Consider the following 20,151-nt stretch of genomic DNA (forward strand, 5'->3'; position numbering starts at 1 on the left):
AACTAAGCAGAGGATGAGCAAGTGGGTGGTTGAGGTCATCACACTTGCTTATGAATCGGCCGACCAGCCTTTGGCTGTCCGGGCCCATTCTACTAGAGGTATGGCGGCTTCTAAAGCCCTGTTGTCGGGGAGAGTATTGCTACACGACGTTTGCATGGCGGCAGGCTGGTCCACTCCCCACACGTTTGTGAGGATTTAGCACCTTGGCCTTAACGCTATACCTGGAGCACAGGTGCTCGCCTGAGTGTGCGTCTAAAAACTTACCGTGACACTACGGTCACTTGCTCATATGGTGAGTGGGTATTGGGTTCCCACAGCGTCTTTACGCAGCTCGAGGTCCCTGAAAGGGAACGTCTCTCGGTTACGTATGTAATCTTCGTTCCCTGAAGGGAACGAGACGCTGCGTAAACGTTCTGCCATACTCCCGGCCTGCCCGTGGCACTCGATTCGGCCTTTCAGAGATGAATGGTCCTGCCCTTCGGGTCCCTTTATAGCGCCCTGGTCCGGTGTCACGGCCTATGACGTACCAGCTCGCCATTGGTTAGATTTCACACGTGCTTCATGACGCGGTCACGCAGGGGCGTTCCCACAGCGTCTTTACACAGCGTCTCGTTCCCTTCAGGGAACGAAGGTTACGTACGTAACCGAGAGACGTCACTGAAGTGTATAAATTTACTGAGTAATTTCACTAAGTCTGTTTAGTTTGAAAAAGCCTCAATGACTATCTGTACCTTAACCAAAGAGCACAGAATGAAGGTGTTTTGTTAAAATACGAACTGCTCTTTCAAATACTAGTACAACTAGTACTTACTTCTTGTACTGCTACTACCACTATAAATAAAATTAAGATTGGACGGGTCCTCGCTACTCCTTGCACGTCAAGGCACATCCATATGATCATTTCTGACCAGTCTTATGGTTTTAAGAAGATATTACGGTTAATGAACTTTGCAAGGGGTGTGGCTTAATCTGGCAAGATTTTTAACTTCCAAATGGCTTGGCCTGCCCTCACCTAAATTGCAGGATGTGTAAACATTGAACCCCTGAACACACGCTAATTCTTTCAGAATTTTTGAAGATTAGGTGGTGCGGCATTTAATCATTAAAGATGTGCATTTTTGTGCATATTTTCATAATTTCTTACAGTTGTAAAAGACCGAACTCCTCCCAGTGATTAAACCCGATTATTTTCAAATCCACGCAATGTGCTCTTGAGACCTTGGCCTCTAAAAATTGCATTTTGCAATATTATACTATACTATACTAATATTAAACTATGTGCGTAGAGCGCAGATCAGAATGTCCTGGTTATCCATAAGTGTCACCTTGGGGATGTCTACTATCAACCTAAAGTGGAATGGTCATGAAAGTATTGATTGTATCCTTTTAAATGTAATCTGAAAATTAGTCTGGTGATTGAGATATTGAAGGGAAATGGCTATTGTATGGTATTTTGAGAGCCTTTAAAGTAGCCCATTTTCTGAATCATTGGAACTTCATTTTCAGATTCTGTAACAAGATCGTCTCTCGGTTACGTATGTAACCTTTGTTCCCTGAAGGGAACGAGACGCTGCGTAAAGACGCTGTGGGAACGCCCCTGTGTGACCGCGTCATGAAGCACGTGTGAAATCTAACCAATGGCGAGCTGGTACGTCATAGGCCGTGACACCGGACCAGGGTGCTATAAAGGGACCCGAAGGGCAGGACCATTCATCTCTGAAAGGCCGAATCGAGTGCCAAGGGCAGGCCGGGAGTATGGCAGAACGTTTACGCAGCGTCTCGTTCCCTTCAGGGAACGAAGGTTACATACGTAACCGAGAGACGTTCCCTCTCAGGGAACTCGAGCTGCGTAAAGACGCTGTAGGAACCCTATACCCACTCACCATATGAGCAAGTGGCCGTGGTGTGCGCCATCAGATGTAACCTCTATCGACAGGAACCTGTGAGAAGGGAAAGAACAAAGACTTTAGGGAAAAAGCAAAGTTTGTAATTTGGGTTTGTAATGACAGTAATAGTAAAGTGAATAATAATAATGATAACAGCAGCAGGTGTGTTAGAACCCTCATTTATAGATTGTTTACTTACCATTATAAACAAGGTGTTACGTTCTAGCTCGCTAGAAGGGAGGGGACCGCTGACACACCGCTGCTCAAGACCCAACCGTATCAATAACGGGGTGTTGTGCTGTCAATTCTAGGACTTATAAATGTGACTCATAGAACGGATAAAGTGTAAAAGAATGGGTCGCTTTATTTCAAGCTTAACAAGAGCAAATGAATCCCGGCAGTTGAACGTGCACGGTCCTAAGAGTGAACATCCAACCTAGGGTATGAATATTCAGAAAAAAGCGCTTAGACAGAGTGCGCAGGGCTTTTTCATGGTTGGCTCTTATGGAACCCCATTGGTTGAAGCAAAAGCTGCAGGCGGAGCGTTTTCTAGCTGGTTGGAGCACTGGGTATTCTCCACCCACACTGGCTCGTCCCTCCGACGGCGATACTGTTGAGCAACTGGTTATTGAGAGTTTTTCTGTTTATTTATTGAGAGTTTTTCTATTCAATTAGTATGTGTGTGTGACCTTAAGATTCCTTATCCCTGTGTGTACTGATATCAACATGTCACGCGTGAATGCACTTGCCTCCGTGAACCCTCTAAGCCTCCCAGTAGTTTCCCACTTCTCTGGATCTCGGAGTGTATGTATATAAAAGTCAATGTTTATATCATTAAGCATTAGCTGAGTACATAGTTATCTATTGCTTGGCTCGCAGAATGTTAATACATCAGATAAAAGCATAAAACAAAATTATAAAAGTATAAAATACCCCACAGGGGCATGGGGGTCGTGGTGCAAGTAGGACACAACAGTTGGTTACCGTGTATATATTATTTTATTATTCTATAATCACACGGATTGCAGGGAGAAGGGCTGGGCAGAACAAAAGTGCACAGGCTAGTTCCTATATAGTGCTGTAGCTTTGGCACGCTAACCAAAAAATACAGGTGGTGGTCTTCCCAGGTCTAACCTAGTGTTCCTAGACAGAGACTCACTGTGGGTGATGTATGCCCATGGGCCTCTAGCCTAGCCACAATGGCTCCCTTCCCTCTGGGACTAAAAAGGGAAAAGAAGAACATGGTAGTTAGCCCAAATGGATGCAATAATAAAGAAAACACACACCAGTTTTGGTCCAGTTCATGTTGAACACTAGCATGCTCCATGCGCGTTACAGATGTGAGCAGAGTTACGTGTTTTCAAGTACCGTATTTTCGCGACTATAAGGCGCACTTAAAATCCTTTTTTTTCTAAAAAAACGACGCGTGCGCCTTATAATCCGGAGCGCCATATATATGGATCAATTGGTTGATCCATACTGGTTAACGAGGATCCATGGGGAAAGTCTGGTGCCAGCAGCCGCGGTAATTCCAGCTCCAACAGCGTATATTAAAGCTCGTAGTTGGATCTCGGGATCGCGCTGACGTTCCGCCGTGAGGCGCCACCGCCTGTTCCAGCGCTGCCTCTCGGTGCAAGATGCACGAAAGCATATGCCAAGAATGTTTTCATTAATCAAAAACGAAAGTTGGAGGTTCAGAGATATTGTTAATATCCACATTAACGTTTGAACAACGTTACCATGGGAGTGAAGAGTTTTCAGAACGCTTAATAACGTTTGATTTAGCACAGCCCGATCTAGTGGATGCATAACGCAACCCCAGTCAACCGTATAGCTTCCACGTCATTTTGAAGGGCCTTTTTGTCTACCTTCATCCGCTCAGCTTGGAGATGGTTTTGCGCCGTTTTTCAGGGTCGCAGTCATACTGTTTGTTTCTTTTTTCCAATTGATCATTTCAATGTGTGTCCTTGTTTGAGCTCTTTCAATTTCCAGTTTTCTTTCCAATTGAATGGACCCTTCTTCTCCCTTTATCTGCAACTGTACAGGCTGCATCTTGATAATGGATGTCAGATTCTGGCCTTTTTCAGCTGTGCTTTCAGGCTACACATCTCTGTGTAAATCTCCATTCTTGTGTTCTTGGAGAAGATCAAGGAACTGTTGCAATCTGTCCTCGTTGATCTGGAGGAGAACTCTCCTCACATATTCGGTTTCGGTGATCACTGCCTTGCAGTCCTCCATCTGAGCATACTTGTTCCTCCAGTGAACGTAGGTAAAAGTTCAATGGAAGATCAATCACCTTGGAATCGAATTCCATTTTCTCCGACATGATCTTCTTTTTCTGGACGTTGGTCATTCTGTGCTTTTGTTGTATCTGTTCTTCAGTGCGCCGTCCATGGGATTTGTCAGGGGGATTGTTGAACCAAACTGATGTAAATTCTTCTTTAAAACAAACTTATGTCTGAGCTAAAGATTTCTCTAAAACAAACTTATGTCTGAGCTAAAGATTTCTCTAAAACAAATTGATGTCTGATCTGAAGTCCTCTCTAAAACAAACTGATGTCTAATCTCAAGTCTTCTCAAAAGCTATATTTTGTCAACTATATTTTACATTACATTTGCTGTTCACATTGACCCAAACGTCCATATCACTGCGCACTCAAAGTTACAAGTTAGCTTTTGCGGGACCGTTAGTTGACATTTTTGCTTTTTGCTCGGTGGCGCTTGCCGGAAACCCCCGTAAATCCCACAAATGATCCTTTTGAGGCAATACGAGCTTTCGCACCCAGACAATTAAGGTGGACGTCACGACCAATGTGAATGAATGAGATGGTGGGACCCAATGCCGTTTACATCCATGTAGGGGACTATTATTCCTCCCGACTGATGAAATGTGACACACAACGTTTGGTGGCTACAACTACTATATGCAGGATTGCAGCTATTTTCTTACTATTTATATTTTGGCTGGTAACCATGTCATGAAAGCAAAAAGGTACTTGAGGCAGTAACAGTTTGAGGCAGTAACAGTTTGAGACTGTCCCGCCGGTTGGATACCAGATTCGATCTAATGATTTCTGATAATTCCCCAAATATGAAAGAGTAAAATTATCTTTTTTTATTTATTTCTTATATTATGACCCAATGACACAAAGCTTTGGCATTATGTATCTATAGATAGATATCTATATATAAAATCACCTAATTATTTCACGTTACCGAATTTCCAGTTAAATACTCCCTCGTTAGTGGAAGTCGACTACGGCTGCGCTGTCCCCCGTCGTTTGGAAATCTAAACAACGAGCACTTTGACACCCTAATCAGTGAACATACACCACGTGCTATTTGATAAAGAAGTATAGGACACACTAGCAGTTAAATCTAAAAAATAAAAAATCTAAAACAGCAACTAGCAGTCATGTTTCACTTAAAAACAGCAGAATCAACAACAAATTGGTTAAAGAAACGTCCAATTTCAAGTCTCCTGGATGTCTGAAATCTGGTAGTAGAGATGTACACAGTTTGACTTTTTTATTCTGAGAAAACATTTTGAAAAATTCTTTTAAAGGCCATTTGGGGAAATGTCTTTAATGTGCTTATTAGAGATATTTGTGACACTCGTTCCATTCACCACAGCCCTCAATAGCAATATTTTGTATCTCACATATACTCAAGCATACTCACTTAGTTGTTTCAAATTTTTCAGTGCTCACCATTCTTGGCGTGGTATCGCAGGTTCTTTTTAGGCTTGTGCCATTAATGATGCTAAACACACATTTCCATACACGCTTAGTAACGCTAAAAAAGTGCAAACTGACTGTAAACCGTGGAAAAGTGACACAGATCAGGGAGGAAGAAGAAGAGAATTAGTAAAAAATGGAAGGATGGAGGAAATGGAAGGAGGAGGAATAGCAGGCGGATCTGGCGATGGGTCACTACTAACTGGAGCCTGATGCCCTCCTCCGGCTCCTCCCCCTCCCAGCACAAGGCCTTCGGGAGCCTGTGCTCAGGTCCCGCCTCCCCAACATGAGACTGCGACTTACCGAGGGAGAGGCCGCGAGGCGGCGGGGACACAGGCAGACAGACAGTGATGTTTTATTTATTTTCATTTATTTAGAATAATCCAATACAATGTGTAGTTTTGATGTAGCATTCAGATAAGTGCATTTCAACCATAGAGATACAAACTCAGAAGAACAAGTAACAAGAAAGTACAATTTTCATCAAATATGAAAAGAGAAAAATGAATTAATCAGAAAATCATTTTCACAATTATTATTAATTTACTTACAAAACAAACAGTTAATACGCTCCCCAAAGCCACCGACTGGGTTGAATGACACTGCAATGAACTTCTTTGAAAAAAATGCAATTTACATTATCCTTAAACTTATTTTTAACATAGAAGAAAGGAAGGACTAAGTCCTCAGTATTTTCATTTGGATGTGGCTGACAATCAAGCGTTCTTGAAACAGTGGTAGACTGGCCTCTGCAGTGTCACTCAAGATAAAAGTTTCACAGCCGTGAGTACCAACCTCATTAGAAATGGAATGATCAAAAACTAGAGAATGGGGAGAAATGAACAACATTGCAGCTAAGATGGCAGCTTTCCTTTACACTTGGTCTTCTCTGCCGTCACCGTGAGTTCCAGAAGAAAGAGCAGGAGTCCATTGCGCTGACTCCGCCTCCACAGCTATTTCAGAACCACCTAATCCGCACTGGTAATAACATAACAAAATCAACAACTTCTAGTTTCTCCCACCGACAGCAAAGCCTTCTGGGTATCCAGAGTTGTTCCAGCCCCTCCCCACCCCCCACTGCAACTAGTGTCTCTTGAAGCGGGTGTAACAAATTCTTGCAGTTGCAGGTGTTGATGAGCTCCTAAAGTACTCTAAAGTCAGTAAGGAGGAGAGGAATTTACTAATGGGGCCTGGGGGCAGGATGATGCAGGCGGAGAGGATGATGTATCCCATCAGAGTCACATATCTGTGCATGCAGTTCAAAACACAAACACCGTATCTTCTAGATCGCTCTGCAGGTAATTTCTCACAAATGGACAAAAAGTGACAAATGTAAAACGCAGTATATGTTTACGGTTTTCACATAATTAATAAGACAACGAGATGTGAAAATTCGGCAGCATCGTTTAACGCAGCCAGTCTTCCAGAAGGTGAATACAGAATGTCCGTATTCAGACTGTATTAGATACATCATAATTAGGGCTCTCAATAGATTTGAAAAAATTAACTAATTAATCCGCGACCCACCAGTTGAGAAACACTGCCCTAGGCGATACTAAGATTTGCGCCCTCCCACCTACGGCCACTTTGAACCACTTCCATTCCATGTTATCATTCTGCTATACATTATAGGTACACTATGTTGTTTGTATTATATTGTACATTTGATAAATGTACTACAAGCAAATATAATGGTCTCAGAATATTTTAATTTTTAGTAACTTTGGCCAGACAGGGTTGGCCAGTCAGCAGGATCAATCGGTTCTTCCCTGATGGACTCATGGACATCAGAACTTGTTGTGGGGGAGAAAGTGTCTGCAGGCTGTAGTGCAGAATCAGGGCGAGTTGTGTCTGTTGCTCCTTCACCTGAAGGCAAATACATACAATTGATGTTCATCTATTAATACAGATTATGGAAATAGGCAATACAATGACTGATTTTTTCTCTTGGTCATATGTTGAGATTTATTACTGATCTTGTGAGTCATACGACAGGCAGTAAATGCATCTAAAACATTTTTTTCTTCTGTTAACAGGATCAGTAGTGTTTTAGAGTAAACAATTATTCAAAAAATTGAATTAGGTGTAAATAAATTATTGTTTTGTAAGTGTAAAGTCAAATAAAGATTATTAAATAGATTACCTGCTGCATGCTCTGTTTCACCGGCTGCTGTGCTAGGTGTGGTCCTACATGTCTCTTCACCTGCAGCTGTATTTAAGCACAGAGAATAACCACATCAGTGAAGTTCTTTAAAATGATGAAACGATCAAGAATGGGGTTGAAAGTCGTTTACAATGAATGGAAGGGTGAGGTCATATTTTGAGTGAATTCAACTATTACAGACGATTATAGCTTTATTAATACTACCACCAATAACTATAATAAATAAAAACTTAAAAGGTTCAGAGAGAGGTGAACCTGGGGATCAGCTGAGCTTTGTTCAGGAGGTGAGTGTCTCTTCATTACCATAAATACAATCCAGACAACATATTGTGTGGAATGCATATATATACCAGATTGTACATTAAGAGAATACCATTTGTTTGTAATGATATTAATACATTTTATTGAAATAGCGCTTTACATGGTACTCAAAGACATTTTAAAGTAAAACCAGTACATATATAGCACAGATAAACAATAAAACCAACAAACAAACCAGGCATAATAAATGCAATTAAAAACAATAAAAAACAGTTACTAGCGGGTAAAAAAACTAATCTGAAGAGAATGCCTCGACATTAATGATTTGAGGCCTTTGTCATTTGGACAAGTAACGTTATGTTACATCAGCGTTTCACTTGTCTATGAACAAAAGTCCGGGTACAGCTTAATCATTTTCATTTATTTAGGCACGTTTCCCTTTGACAACGCAGATGAGTTGTAATATTGTGCAAATAATATAGGTAACAATTAAGGTGTTTAACATTTAGACAATTTCTGATAAGTACCTAACGTTAAATTAAACCGTTTTAAATTATGCGAATAATGGCTTGCTTGCTAGGAACGAAGCTGCTGACGCTGGCTAACGTTAGCTAACGTCACTTATGAAAAACGCTAGCTAACGTTAGCTAACGTCACTTATGAAAAACGCTAGCTAACGTTAGCTAACGTCACTCATGAAAAACGCTAGCTAACGTTAGCTAACGTCACACACAAATGTATTCCGTTTCAAATCGGTAAAATAAAATCGGCATAATGGAGGTAAAGAGTGTCCCGGACAAGTCTCAATGTGAAACCGTGAAGAGGTGTATTTTGATTAGTGATTAGAATGTGTCATCACTATGCTAGCTGGAAGGCTCCTTAAGTCTTAAAGCACGTTGGCTAACAAGGGCAACACTAGCTGTGTAAACGACCAGAGTGTTATTCTAAAGCATCCAATGTGTGCCATGAAATGACTTATCTGAGGTGGAAATACGTAACGTTACCTCTTTACAGGGCTTTCTTCTCCTCCTGCTGCTTTTCTTCGTCCCTTTGCACCAGAGTTTGCACTGATGTTATGTTAGCTTGATCCGAGTGTGACCATTGCCTTGCAACGCACGCAACCATAAGCTCCGCTGCGCGTGACCGTCGCGCCCTCACCAAACACATATAACATACCGTACATATGGCGGGGGCGCCATGTTTATTTGTTTTAATCGTGGTTTTATTTCACCTGGGTTTTATTTCGTTAATCAAAGTTGTTGGAAGAAAGATGCGTTATGCTAGAGGGCGCTACCCACGAACTTGGCGCCCTTGGTCGCCTATAGGAAGAGCCGGCCCTGCATGTACATATATTGAACATTTTCCCACTTGGTCCTTAATGCAATTTATTTAATGATATTTATGGTCTGCTGCAGTGTTAATAATTATTTAAGCTGTGTTCACAACATAGCATGATAAACAACTAAAATGTTAGCCAGAACGAAAAGAACGTGGATAATACCGGAATAAATAAAAATCGATATATATTTGATAAAAACGAGAGCACGTACAAATACGCACGCACGCGCGCCCTAAATTGCCATGGCAACCGAACGATGACCCGACCGAGGGTATTTAAGGTCAGCGGACTCTCTGAACGTTCCTTTTGCACTTTGACTTGAACACGAACTTTAAACCTCTTGTGAAAGCAAACTGCTGAGAACGAAATCTTTGAGTTTTTGACTGCTGGACGGAATCTACTGGATACGAATATTGTTGGAGAAGTGAACGACTACATAACATCTTTTGTGGAGCACAGACGAGGCTGAAACAGGCCCTCAGGAGCGGCGGAGCATCGAGGACGACCACCTGCTGAAGAAAGTTGGCTGTGATTGGAACCTTCGGTGTTCAAGTAAGACAACGTTTTGATCCTCTTACATCCTTAGAAGGGTCCCCAGGTTATACATGACTAAGACACATTGAGTTTAAAGGTGAAAGAAATAAGATTTGATGGACAAAGACACTCAGTCGAGGATTTCTCCGTGTAAAATGATTATTGGAGGGGCGGGATGTGTTACATCTCGCGGGACATCTCTGGGGTGTGTCAACGATTAGTGTAGATGTTTTAAAACACTGTTATTTTGGTTTGAGGGTAACAAATCGTCGAAGATTAACTTTGGAATTTGTGAAAAAAGATGGCGCTGAGAACGCCATGGAACGCTGAAATAAATGTTTTTATTTGGAAACCACCGGGTCCATAGAGACGGTTGAGGTGTGACGTCACAACGTGAAGGTGTAGTCACGGTGGTTGAAACTTACTTTTGAATGTATTATTACATGCTACATACACTATTTCTCTTGATATTTAACATCGAAATGAACTCTGCTCGTGGTTGATGCATTTCATAAGAGTGACAAGAGCGATTTGTTAAGTAACCGTATAGGACTGCATGTGCGCGTGCTGCACCTCCCCCTCGCGCTGCGATGTACAACTCATAGAATAAAGAGGTGATAAATTGAAGAAGGACTGGTATCAGGAAAACGCCCGATACCAGTTCTATATTTTACACTATATTTCACACTAGTCTGAATGTTAGATGTACTCTGTGTAGACTGTAATAAAGCTTCCTGACTGATTCTTAATGTACACACATGTAAATACATGCACATATTCATATTTAGAATAAACAACTGATAGACTCTCTTCTTTCATATTTACACCGCTAAATCTTTCATTTTCTCATGAATTATGAAAAGAAAATGGTGTTGCAATATCAGACCAGGTCAGGGGTCAATTTAATAATATGACTGTCCGTGGGTTTGATACCAGCAGCATGTGTAAGCCCTCCTTCAGTTTTCAACACTGAACCAAATGCAAACAGTTTTATTATCCTGCGTTTTCTTTTGTTAGTGTATTATTTATTGCATGACATCTACTTTGAATCCACTTTTAATGACCACGATGTGCATCGGTGATCTGAGGGTTGTGTTGTTGTTTATTTACCCACAGATGGCCCGACGGTGCAGCTACACCAGCGTCCAGATTCCGGACCCTAACCGGCCCGGGATCCTGCGGACCATCCTCAGGATCAGAGGACCGGCCTCCCTGATCGGCACCTCACCTGGGCCGTCTCCTCCCTCCTCTGGTACCTTCTCCTTTCCCTCTTCTTCAAGCTCCTCTTCTAATTCTTCTGGCTCCTCTTCTAGTTCTTCTAGCTCCTCCTCTAGTTCTTCTTCTCGCTCCTCCTCTAAATCTTTCCGTAGCATCCCCTCAATTTCCACCCATGGACAAGGTAAGTCTTTAAAGGTAAGTCCCCATGAACCATTATCTAAAAGGAGCTGTGCTAGAGTGGAGTGCGTATACCAGTTAAACAGCCGGTGGTTTAAAAGAGCCACTGGTACTCCAGACATTAAACCTTTGCCTAAGCCTCGTCAGGGACCCGGGGAACCATCGCAGGTAAGTCCCCCTAAGCCTCCTCAGGGACCCGGGGAACCATCGCAGGTAAGTCCTGGTGAGTATCGGCCATTATGGGACCAGCCTGAGCCAGATTGGGTGGTAGATATGAGGGTTTATCTAGAGTGGAGAGACCAGTTTGACAGCTGGTGGTGCAATAGACGCACTAATGCTCCAGGTAATATTAGGAACCATAATCCAAATAAGAATGTTTATTCATTTGAAAAGAATTTATCTGAGTTTGAAATTACTTACATGGAGTAAAATGATTTACATATTTACATTCATTTTTAAGTTTCATCATGCTGTATTTTTTGTATTTATTTGTATGTTTTTATTTGATAGTATTTCAGTAATAATACACTTTCAATCCTGGAAGACAGCTCCAGAAACCTGCTCAACCTCCAGCTTGGTCCAGATCCAGGCCTGACACCTCCATCCTTCAGTCTTCAAGAAGTCTGCAGTCTTCCTGAACCGCCATCTCTGGTCCGTGCCGTTGACCTGAAACTCACCTCCACTTGGCTTAACATCTACAATCTTCCGGTAAGCTGCAGGTGCCTCCGCCATCTGTATTTTACTTGCAGACGGCTTCAGTCTTAAAGTCCACCTCTAGGTTCTGGCAGTGAACTGTAGGAGCCTCCTCTGCCTGCATTTCACTGGCAGACACCTATAGGCCAAACCTCTACACATAGTCTCTGGCAGTAGACTGCAGGTGCCCCCTCCATCTCGAGTGTGTGGTGGGCAGCTGCAGTTTAGACCTCTACATACAGCCTCTTTTAGCAACTAAAATCCTCCATCCGTCAGCCCTCCAAAGCCACCTCCATCCCTGGCCTGCACCTATCATCCTGGAAGTCAGCTTCTGAAACCTTCTCAACCCTTCTTCTTGTTCCAGCTCCTGGCCTGAGCCTTCACCCGACACCTCCATCCTTCAGTCTTCAAGCAGTTTGCAGTCTTCCTGGACCGCCATCTCTGGTCCGTGTCGTTGACCTGAAAGCCAAAGCCAAGAGATCGTCCCTTCTACGACCGTCGGTCAACCTGCTGGACTTCGCCTCACCACACTTCGGGCCCCCTGACACGCCCGTATCTCTCGTGGGTCAAGGATTCTGTTAAGGGCCCACTCCTGGAACCAGAAAGTCGTGGACTACTGGTGTTTTTCCGTTTTGTGGTTTTTGTTGTCTGACTCAACAAAATAAACCTTTTTCTTTTACCCCAACTGATCTGCGTCTGGGTCCTGTCCGAGGTAACCGTGACAGTTATGTTCCAGGAAGCTGTGGTGAAGGAGCTCAAATGAGGTTTTTATTAAGTAGAGCCTTAATGTCTGCACTGGTGCCTTTGGACCAGATAATATGTCCACCCAGTCACACAGGTTGTTGATGGTCAAGAGCTACAGCTGTGTATTACTGTTCTACCTCTTCCTCGAAAGGCCTATACAGATTAACTCTGGGTTTGTTGTCATACAGTCATCGAATGTTTAGTTTGTTATATCTATAAGATGCTAAATACATGTTAATGATTATAGATATAAGTATATTCAAAAGTCGGAATTTATTCTTTCTACTGACGGATGTATAGCTAGAATTATCTTGGATTGGGAATCATTTCTTATTTTCTTAGATTCTTTCAATAAAACTGTTGGTAAACAAAACCACATCTCCCTTCTATGGATAAAATCTGTGTGCCTTAAAAATACTCAAAACAGTAACTCGAGTCTCTATTTCCAAGATGGAATTGGGTCAATGTTTATTAAGTTCTTGTACACCTTCAAATGGTATATGTGGATGACAAATATTTCATTCATCAAAGATACAAAGAGTAGTAGCTGCTTACTGTTTCTTTTTAGTCCAGTGAAAGCAACACCCTGCATGATCACTCAAAAGAGGACCAGTAGTGGAACAAACTGAGATCATTTAAGTAGTAATATTACAGTGAAGAAATACTACATGTAGAAAAAGTGCCTACAAAATTAAGTAAAAGTCATTTGTATTATGAAACTATTAAATACAGTGGGCTAAGAAGTACAACATATTCCTTTGGATTGTAGTAGAGGTATAAAGTAGCAGGAACCAGGGCCGGCGCTAGCCATTTGGGTGCCCTAAGCACAAATGCTTGGTGGTGCCCCCCCCCCCCCCCCCCCAACCAACGAACCACCACCACCAAAGGAATAACAACCATTCAGAATGTCTTAGTTAGGTTCTCTTTATTCCCCAAATAACTTCTAAACATAAATAATTTACATAAACAAACATGAAAAGAAATAAATTATATAAAAGTTAAAATTATAAATTATAAATACCAAATACCACCACAATTACCAAAAACACAGATTTGGAACTGAACATTGTAAACGCAGAAAGTATTCAAGTATATAACCGTGTAAGTAATAATGTGCACATTTCTTCAGTAAGTACAAATAATAATAATAAAGTGCAAACTGCACAGTAGAATTTACTTTACCATCTCTATAAAAGAGACCATTCTGCTATCCGATAGAACAATATTACAAACATTTTCACTACCATCAGTTGTCAAAGGCCCTACAGAGGCACATGCCTGCATTTCCTAGCTGCAAAATCAGCTCTCAGGTCATATGACAGTTTCTGAGCCACGTCCCCATTGATGCTGATGACAGCCAGACCACTTAAACGTTCCTGCCCCATTGATGAGCGCAGGTACGTTTTGATTAGTTTGAGCTTTGAAAAGCTTCGCTCAGCAGAGGCAACTGTGACAGGGAGAGTCAGTGCAATACGAAGCAATCCATAGATTGGGATATGCCGCTTGAAGCCGATTGTTATGCAAAAACGTAAATGATAACAGAAACGGAAACGGTAACAGAAACTTTGGGCGGCCCGCGGACGAGTACCGAATACGGCCCACGGCGGTCCGTGCGGACATTATGAGGCGAGTACATGCGGGCAGCCGGCCGCCCGGTGGCCGCTAGCAACGGTCCTCACGAGACAAAGTTCGGGGACCCCTGATTTAAAACATTGTCTTAGCTGAGAGCGACGTGCGAGCATCATCCCGCTGTCTCTTTTTTCTTCTTTCTTCCGCCCCCGACTCTTGATGCCTTTTCGAAGCCGTTTCGAAGCTGTCTGCCACATTTGAGATTTGAGGCATAATGGAACAGACCACTGGGAGGTGGGGGGAGGGAGGGCCGCACAGGAGGTTCCCCTTTTTCTCCACTAATTTGGTCTAGGCCTATTACTTTTTGACTTTGTATTGAATTTGCATATTAGCATGCTTTAGATATATTTTATCTGTTATTTATACTAGTAGCCTACTGTGATGATTTTTCACGTCCCAGATTTTTTGGTGCCCCCCCAGGCACTTGGTGCCCTACGCGCAGCGCGTGATGTGCGTGTGCGGAGCGCCGGCACTGGCAGGAACTATAAGTAACACTGTCTTGAAAGGACATATTGTGAATAGAGCGGAGTCTACAAAAAAGAGAGTAGCCCGGGTGTGATTCATGGGGTTGTCAATAGACAATAGATAGTCTTTGGAGGGACTATGGCCAAGGGACACAGAAATTGTGAAGCAACAAAATGCAGAAAACTCCTCATTTTCATTTCAAATGCTGTTTCACTTTATTCAGAACGTTTTGCTTCCTGTCTCTATAAATGGAGGAAAACTGTTAAACACCAAGACGGGAATCAGTGGACCCTGGATGACCAGACAGGGAGGACAGTGTCCAACATGACTCAAAGCTTCAGGAAAACCTGCATTTCTATTATGTGACACAGCGTTTTGTAACTGGGTGAAGAATGATATGTGGTTAACCCCTGGGTAGGACAGGAGACAGTGAGTCTCAGGTCCATATGAAGCTGCATTAGGGGAGGACTTGGACCTGATGGAACGCAGACATGGTATGGATATGCTTCAATGTGGGCCCAGGTGGTAGGTGGGGGGGTGCAAATTGTAGTATCGCCTAGGGCAGCCAATGGGCTAGAGCCGACCCTGGGTGCAGTTAGCGGGGACCGTCAGACCCCTGCAGCACCGGGCGGTCAGCCTTATCGCACGCTGCAGTGAGCACACTGTAAATTATTTCCCCGTTAAATAACAGGAAATAACAGGCAGCAGGGTTACCATTATTTTCATGTTATTTTAACGGTTTATTCCTGTTAATGTTTTTTTACAGTGCACACCCGTAATGTTTTTTAACAGGAATTTACTGGCAGCAGGGTTACCATTATTTTCATGTTATTTTAACGGTTTATTCCTGTTAATGTTTTTTTACAGTGCACACCCGTAATGTTTTTTAACAGGAATTTACTGGCAGCAGGGTTACCATTATTTTCATGTTAAATTACCATTTATTTTGTTTCCTTTAAATATTGCTTTTAAAATGTATCGATTATTATTTTAGCATAGTAATGGGTACCATTAATTGTAATATACATATTCTAGCTTGAGTTAATACAAGAATAGGCATAATACATCACATAACACGTAAGTGAAAGAAAACGAATAGTTCCATGTTCAAATTAACTTTTTTATTATAATAGAAACACTGAAAGATAAATACGTACAAATGTAGGCACATATAGATTGGATCAATCACAGAAAAACACCTGAACACACCTCCACTGAAATTCAACATGTATGAATATATTCAAGCCAAGACTTAACTCTTAACTGGAACTCCTGGTCAATAAAGAGCAATATGTTGTGTGGATGTGAGACAGAGGACCCAACCACAGAGGAAGGTAAAGTCCTTTTATTAACAAAGGATGGCTAAGGCAAAACAGAACTCACAGGTACAATGGGTACATAAGTAATAATCCGGCAGAGAACAAGGGGAAGACGCAGATAGAAATAGAGCGTCGAATTGGAGAGGCAGGAACAGGTGAGAGGAAGAGATGATGAGACGATAAACATCTGGGAATGATTGAGTGTGTGTGTGTGTGTGTGTGTGGTGAAGATGCCCGGTTCATAGCACACAACATAGACAGTCTTGGGTCTGTATATATATGAGAGAGAGAGACATAAATTATAGAAAGTCTGAAAAGTACAATTTATTGAAAGAATGGCAAAGAGCATGAATGTATGTATCTATCTCACCTTTTTCAAATGAAATCCCACTGGAAGTCCATCATTCTGCGCAAGAGGCTGGCGACGTGTGAATTTACAGTTCTTCTTTTTTTCCCCTTTGCAGCCTTTGTCCCCTTTTCTGGGTTTATACCCACAAAGCGTCTGAAAAATTATACACGGGTTGGAAATCTAGTAATTCACACAGACTAACACTACAACAAGACAACAAATGTACATGAACTATCCTCAACATACTATCCTATGCATCTATGAATATTGTAAGTTGCACTAGAACTTTCTAAAGCAAAGTTAATTGCTAAATCCCATCACCAGACCTGCTGAAACCATGCTTGAGCCACAGCTAGGCCAGAACAAATGCAGGTGTTAACAGACAATGTCTTACCTCTGAATGAATTCTAGTGTGCACGCTGCCTCCTCTTGATACTGTAAATTGAAGATGTAAAAACAGGAGAAAAAAGACGCCAGCCCTGTCACAAAGGTGGACTGGATCCCTTCGCCCACAATCTGGCCCTCAATGCTGAGCATCCAGCGTTGGAAGCGGCTTCCCGTTTCTCCTGAAACAGAAATGTTTTAACTGTCAAATTTCTTGAATACAGAGTTTAGTTTGATACCATTTCATTCACTACATGCAACACTAAAACCAACTTACCAAGAAGTATCAGACGAGGCGTTGCAGATAAAGCAAGTGAACCCTCGAGGTCAGCTGCACTGGCATATCCCTAGGAAATAGAACAAATTAAACATAATATTAATGAAATAAGACTATCACTGAGTGAGATAGATATATAGATAGAGGGAGAGACAAGAAGAGAGATAAAGAGATAGAGGGGGATATAGAGATAGAGGAATATATAGGGATAGTGATGGATAGATAGATAAAAGATAGAGGGAGAGCAATAGAGAAGATAAAGAAATAGAGGGAGAGAGGGAGGGAGAGTGGCAGAGGGAGAGATAGAGGAAGAAATAGTGAGAAGGATAGAAATAGATTGATAGGGAGATAGTGATAAAACAGAGATAGATACAGGGTAGATAAAGAGAAAGAGAGACAGAGTGAAACAAATAGGTAGAGATAGAGGAATAAATTGCGATAAAGGCAGAGTGAGGGAGAGATAGATGGTCCGAGAGAGGTATGTGTGTGTTTGTGTGTAGGGGGACTTACATCTGCAAGAACAATGAGTCCTGAGACATCTTCCGAAAAGTGAGCCAGAAGAAGATGGATGACTTTATAGGACAGCTCGACATCATCATCAAGCTGACGAAGAACTTCCTTCATCCTTGGATTTGTTGGTTTAGTCTTGAACATTTCCACAATCACTTTGCTACACTCTTCCATGGCAAGCTCAAGGCTACGCAGCACAGGGATATCAGTAAGAAGCTCAAAGTGGGAGTATAGTCCTTTGTGACTGAACAAGTACGGCCACTTTGTTTTTAAAGTTGCAATGGTTGGTGTAGGTACAACATTGATGTGGGACCGCTGCAGGTAGAAAGTAGAATCCATTAGCTTCTTTACCAGTGGTCTCTCACCACCAGCTGTGCCATCCTGACTGTAGATCTCTTCCAGTTGTTGACGCTTGGTCTCCATTGTGTCCTCAGTCTCTTCTGCAGGGAGGCTGGGCTGGAATCTTGTACATCTGTATGTATCAGTAGGCCCTCTCTTTTGCCCATGGCTAGCTGAACGGTGCTGATGAACACTGCTTGTCCGGTTCAGATTTTCGATGCGATTTTTCACTTGAATCAGCAGAGATGTGTATCCACCATCTAGAAGCTGTCCATTGTCCCGCTGATCAGCGAAACTTTCTGGGTACTGGTGAACGATATTCCGGCAAACTACAAGGCACTGTGCTCGTGTTGGATTCAGCTCATACTTCCTCATCTCATCAGACATTATCCTGACCATCTGCCGTCGTGCACCTGGTGAAGGTCTCTTGCAACATGAAATTGCAGTGCAAATCTCCGCAGGCATAAGGTCCCATGGCACCTTAAAAGACTCTGGCTATGATTTCCTTACAGGCTGGGAGCCAGACAGGCTGCCCCCACTTGTAGATGGACTGGTGATTGAAAGACAGTTGCTGCTGACTTCGGTGGTGGAGGATGGAACAATTTCAATGTTCACTGTGATCACTTTACTCTCTAAAAAGGACAAAAAATATGAGATGTGTCATGTGAACCTGATTGAAGGCATCAACAAAATATAACAACTGCAAAATCTTGTCCTCCCCCAGTATATCAATCCAGATCCAAATCCCAGTTATGTTTTTAAATTGTGAAATATACATTGGTTATGAACTTCTGCAAGCCATGATGTAATGGAATGGTACTGTTACCTAAAAAGCAGGCTTACCTATTTGGAATACTTCCAAAAGTTGTCTTCGTCTTACAAGAGGCAGTAGGTCTGCAAAGTCATCCTCTTTTACATATTTGAGTTCTTGTGTTGATGTAAAGCCGCCAGCATTTACAATTCTATCAATTATAGTGCTGTGGATAGATTCTGCAATATTTGGCAGTGCCCTAGGCACAATCTCCATCATTTTCTCCAGAAAAGTAGACATTGGTGTGAACTGAGAAGAAAGAAAATGACAATTACTGTCAAATCAGACAATCTGTACTCTTGTAACATCAGAGAAAAAGTTTATTAGGATTCAGCCAATGAACGAGCAAGTGAGAGAAAATACAAGTCGTCAGCCATTTGAGGAAAGGTTGGTAAACATGCTACAGTACAGAATTACAGTCCAATGGGAGATAGGCAAAATATTCAAAACAGCAACCCCAAATGAAAGTGAAATAGACTGTCTACCAATAACAGATAGAAATTCCATGAATGACTATTGAACAGTTTCAGATTCTCTTAGCAAGGCTTGTGAGACTGTTTGCTCCAGCATCGTGGCTGTACACTGAAAGGAAGGAATGATGTGGTACAATTACTGCCATGTCAGAGAATGTGTATGCCGGTAAAGGATAATAATCAATAAGGTCATCTTGCTTAACACAGCAGTAACATCCCTGCACTGGAGTAAAGCCATAAATACCAATATCATGAAGAAACACAGTCCTACATTTTTCAGTGAGAAAATATACTGTTGAATGATTCTGTATCAGTATAATGACAATCTTTCCAACGACAAGACCCTCAGAGTTCTTATCTATTGACACAAGCATGTTTTTCTTGTATTTTGTGCCTTTGACAGTTGCCTCATTGGCAATCAGTGTATTGTGAGGGCCAAAATCATAGTTTGAAACAGATTCCCTGATGTAGTCATTGAAGTCCTCAAGAAAAAACTCTGTTGCCTTTTCTGCTACAACAACGGGTGCAAAGAGACTACCAGCCTGCAGATAGGCCTGAAAAAGCTGATGCCTCTCTGAAAGAGTTAAGCAGAGGTTTTTAAAGTTATGGAGCTTTCTGGAGCACTGCTTAAAGTAAGTGTGCTTGCTTTCAAATCTCAGTGTCCATAACCTGATTAGTGGACCAAAACACATTATGAGCTCAGGGTAGTGAGAAACATAATGGTGCTTAGGCTTCAGTTTGTGATTCGGGAAAGCTTCACTCCTGAACCACAAATACTCATCAATGAGGACCCTCAGATACGCTATCTGTCCAGCTGAAATAGCTGGAGCACAAATGAGAGA

At 42.1% G+C, this 20,151-nt stretch overlaps 1 long non-coding RNA gene across 1 annotated transcript; it reads right to left on the reverse strand.

Moving 5' to 3' along the window:
- Window positions 1-7,312: 7,312 nt before the first annotated feature.
- LOC134131263 (uncharacterized) lies at window positions 7,313-9,171 on the reverse strand. The gene is made up of 3 exons (XR_009956665.1): window positions 9,053-9,171; window positions 7,767-7,832; window positions 7,313-7,489 (listed from the first exon to the last, which is right to left on the reverse strand). It is a non-coding gene; the product is annotated as an uncharacterized LOC134131263 (long non-coding RNA).
- Window positions 9,172-20,151: the final 10,980 nt, after the last annotated feature.

This window comes from Pungitius pungitius, chromosome 6 (genome assembly GCF_949316345.1).
Source record: "Pungitius pungitius chromosome 6, fPunPun2.1, whole genome shotgun sequence".
Classification (NCBI taxonomy): domain Eukaryota; kingdom Metazoa; phylum Chordata; class Actinopteri; order Perciformes; family Gasterosteidae; genus Pungitius; species Pungitius pungitius.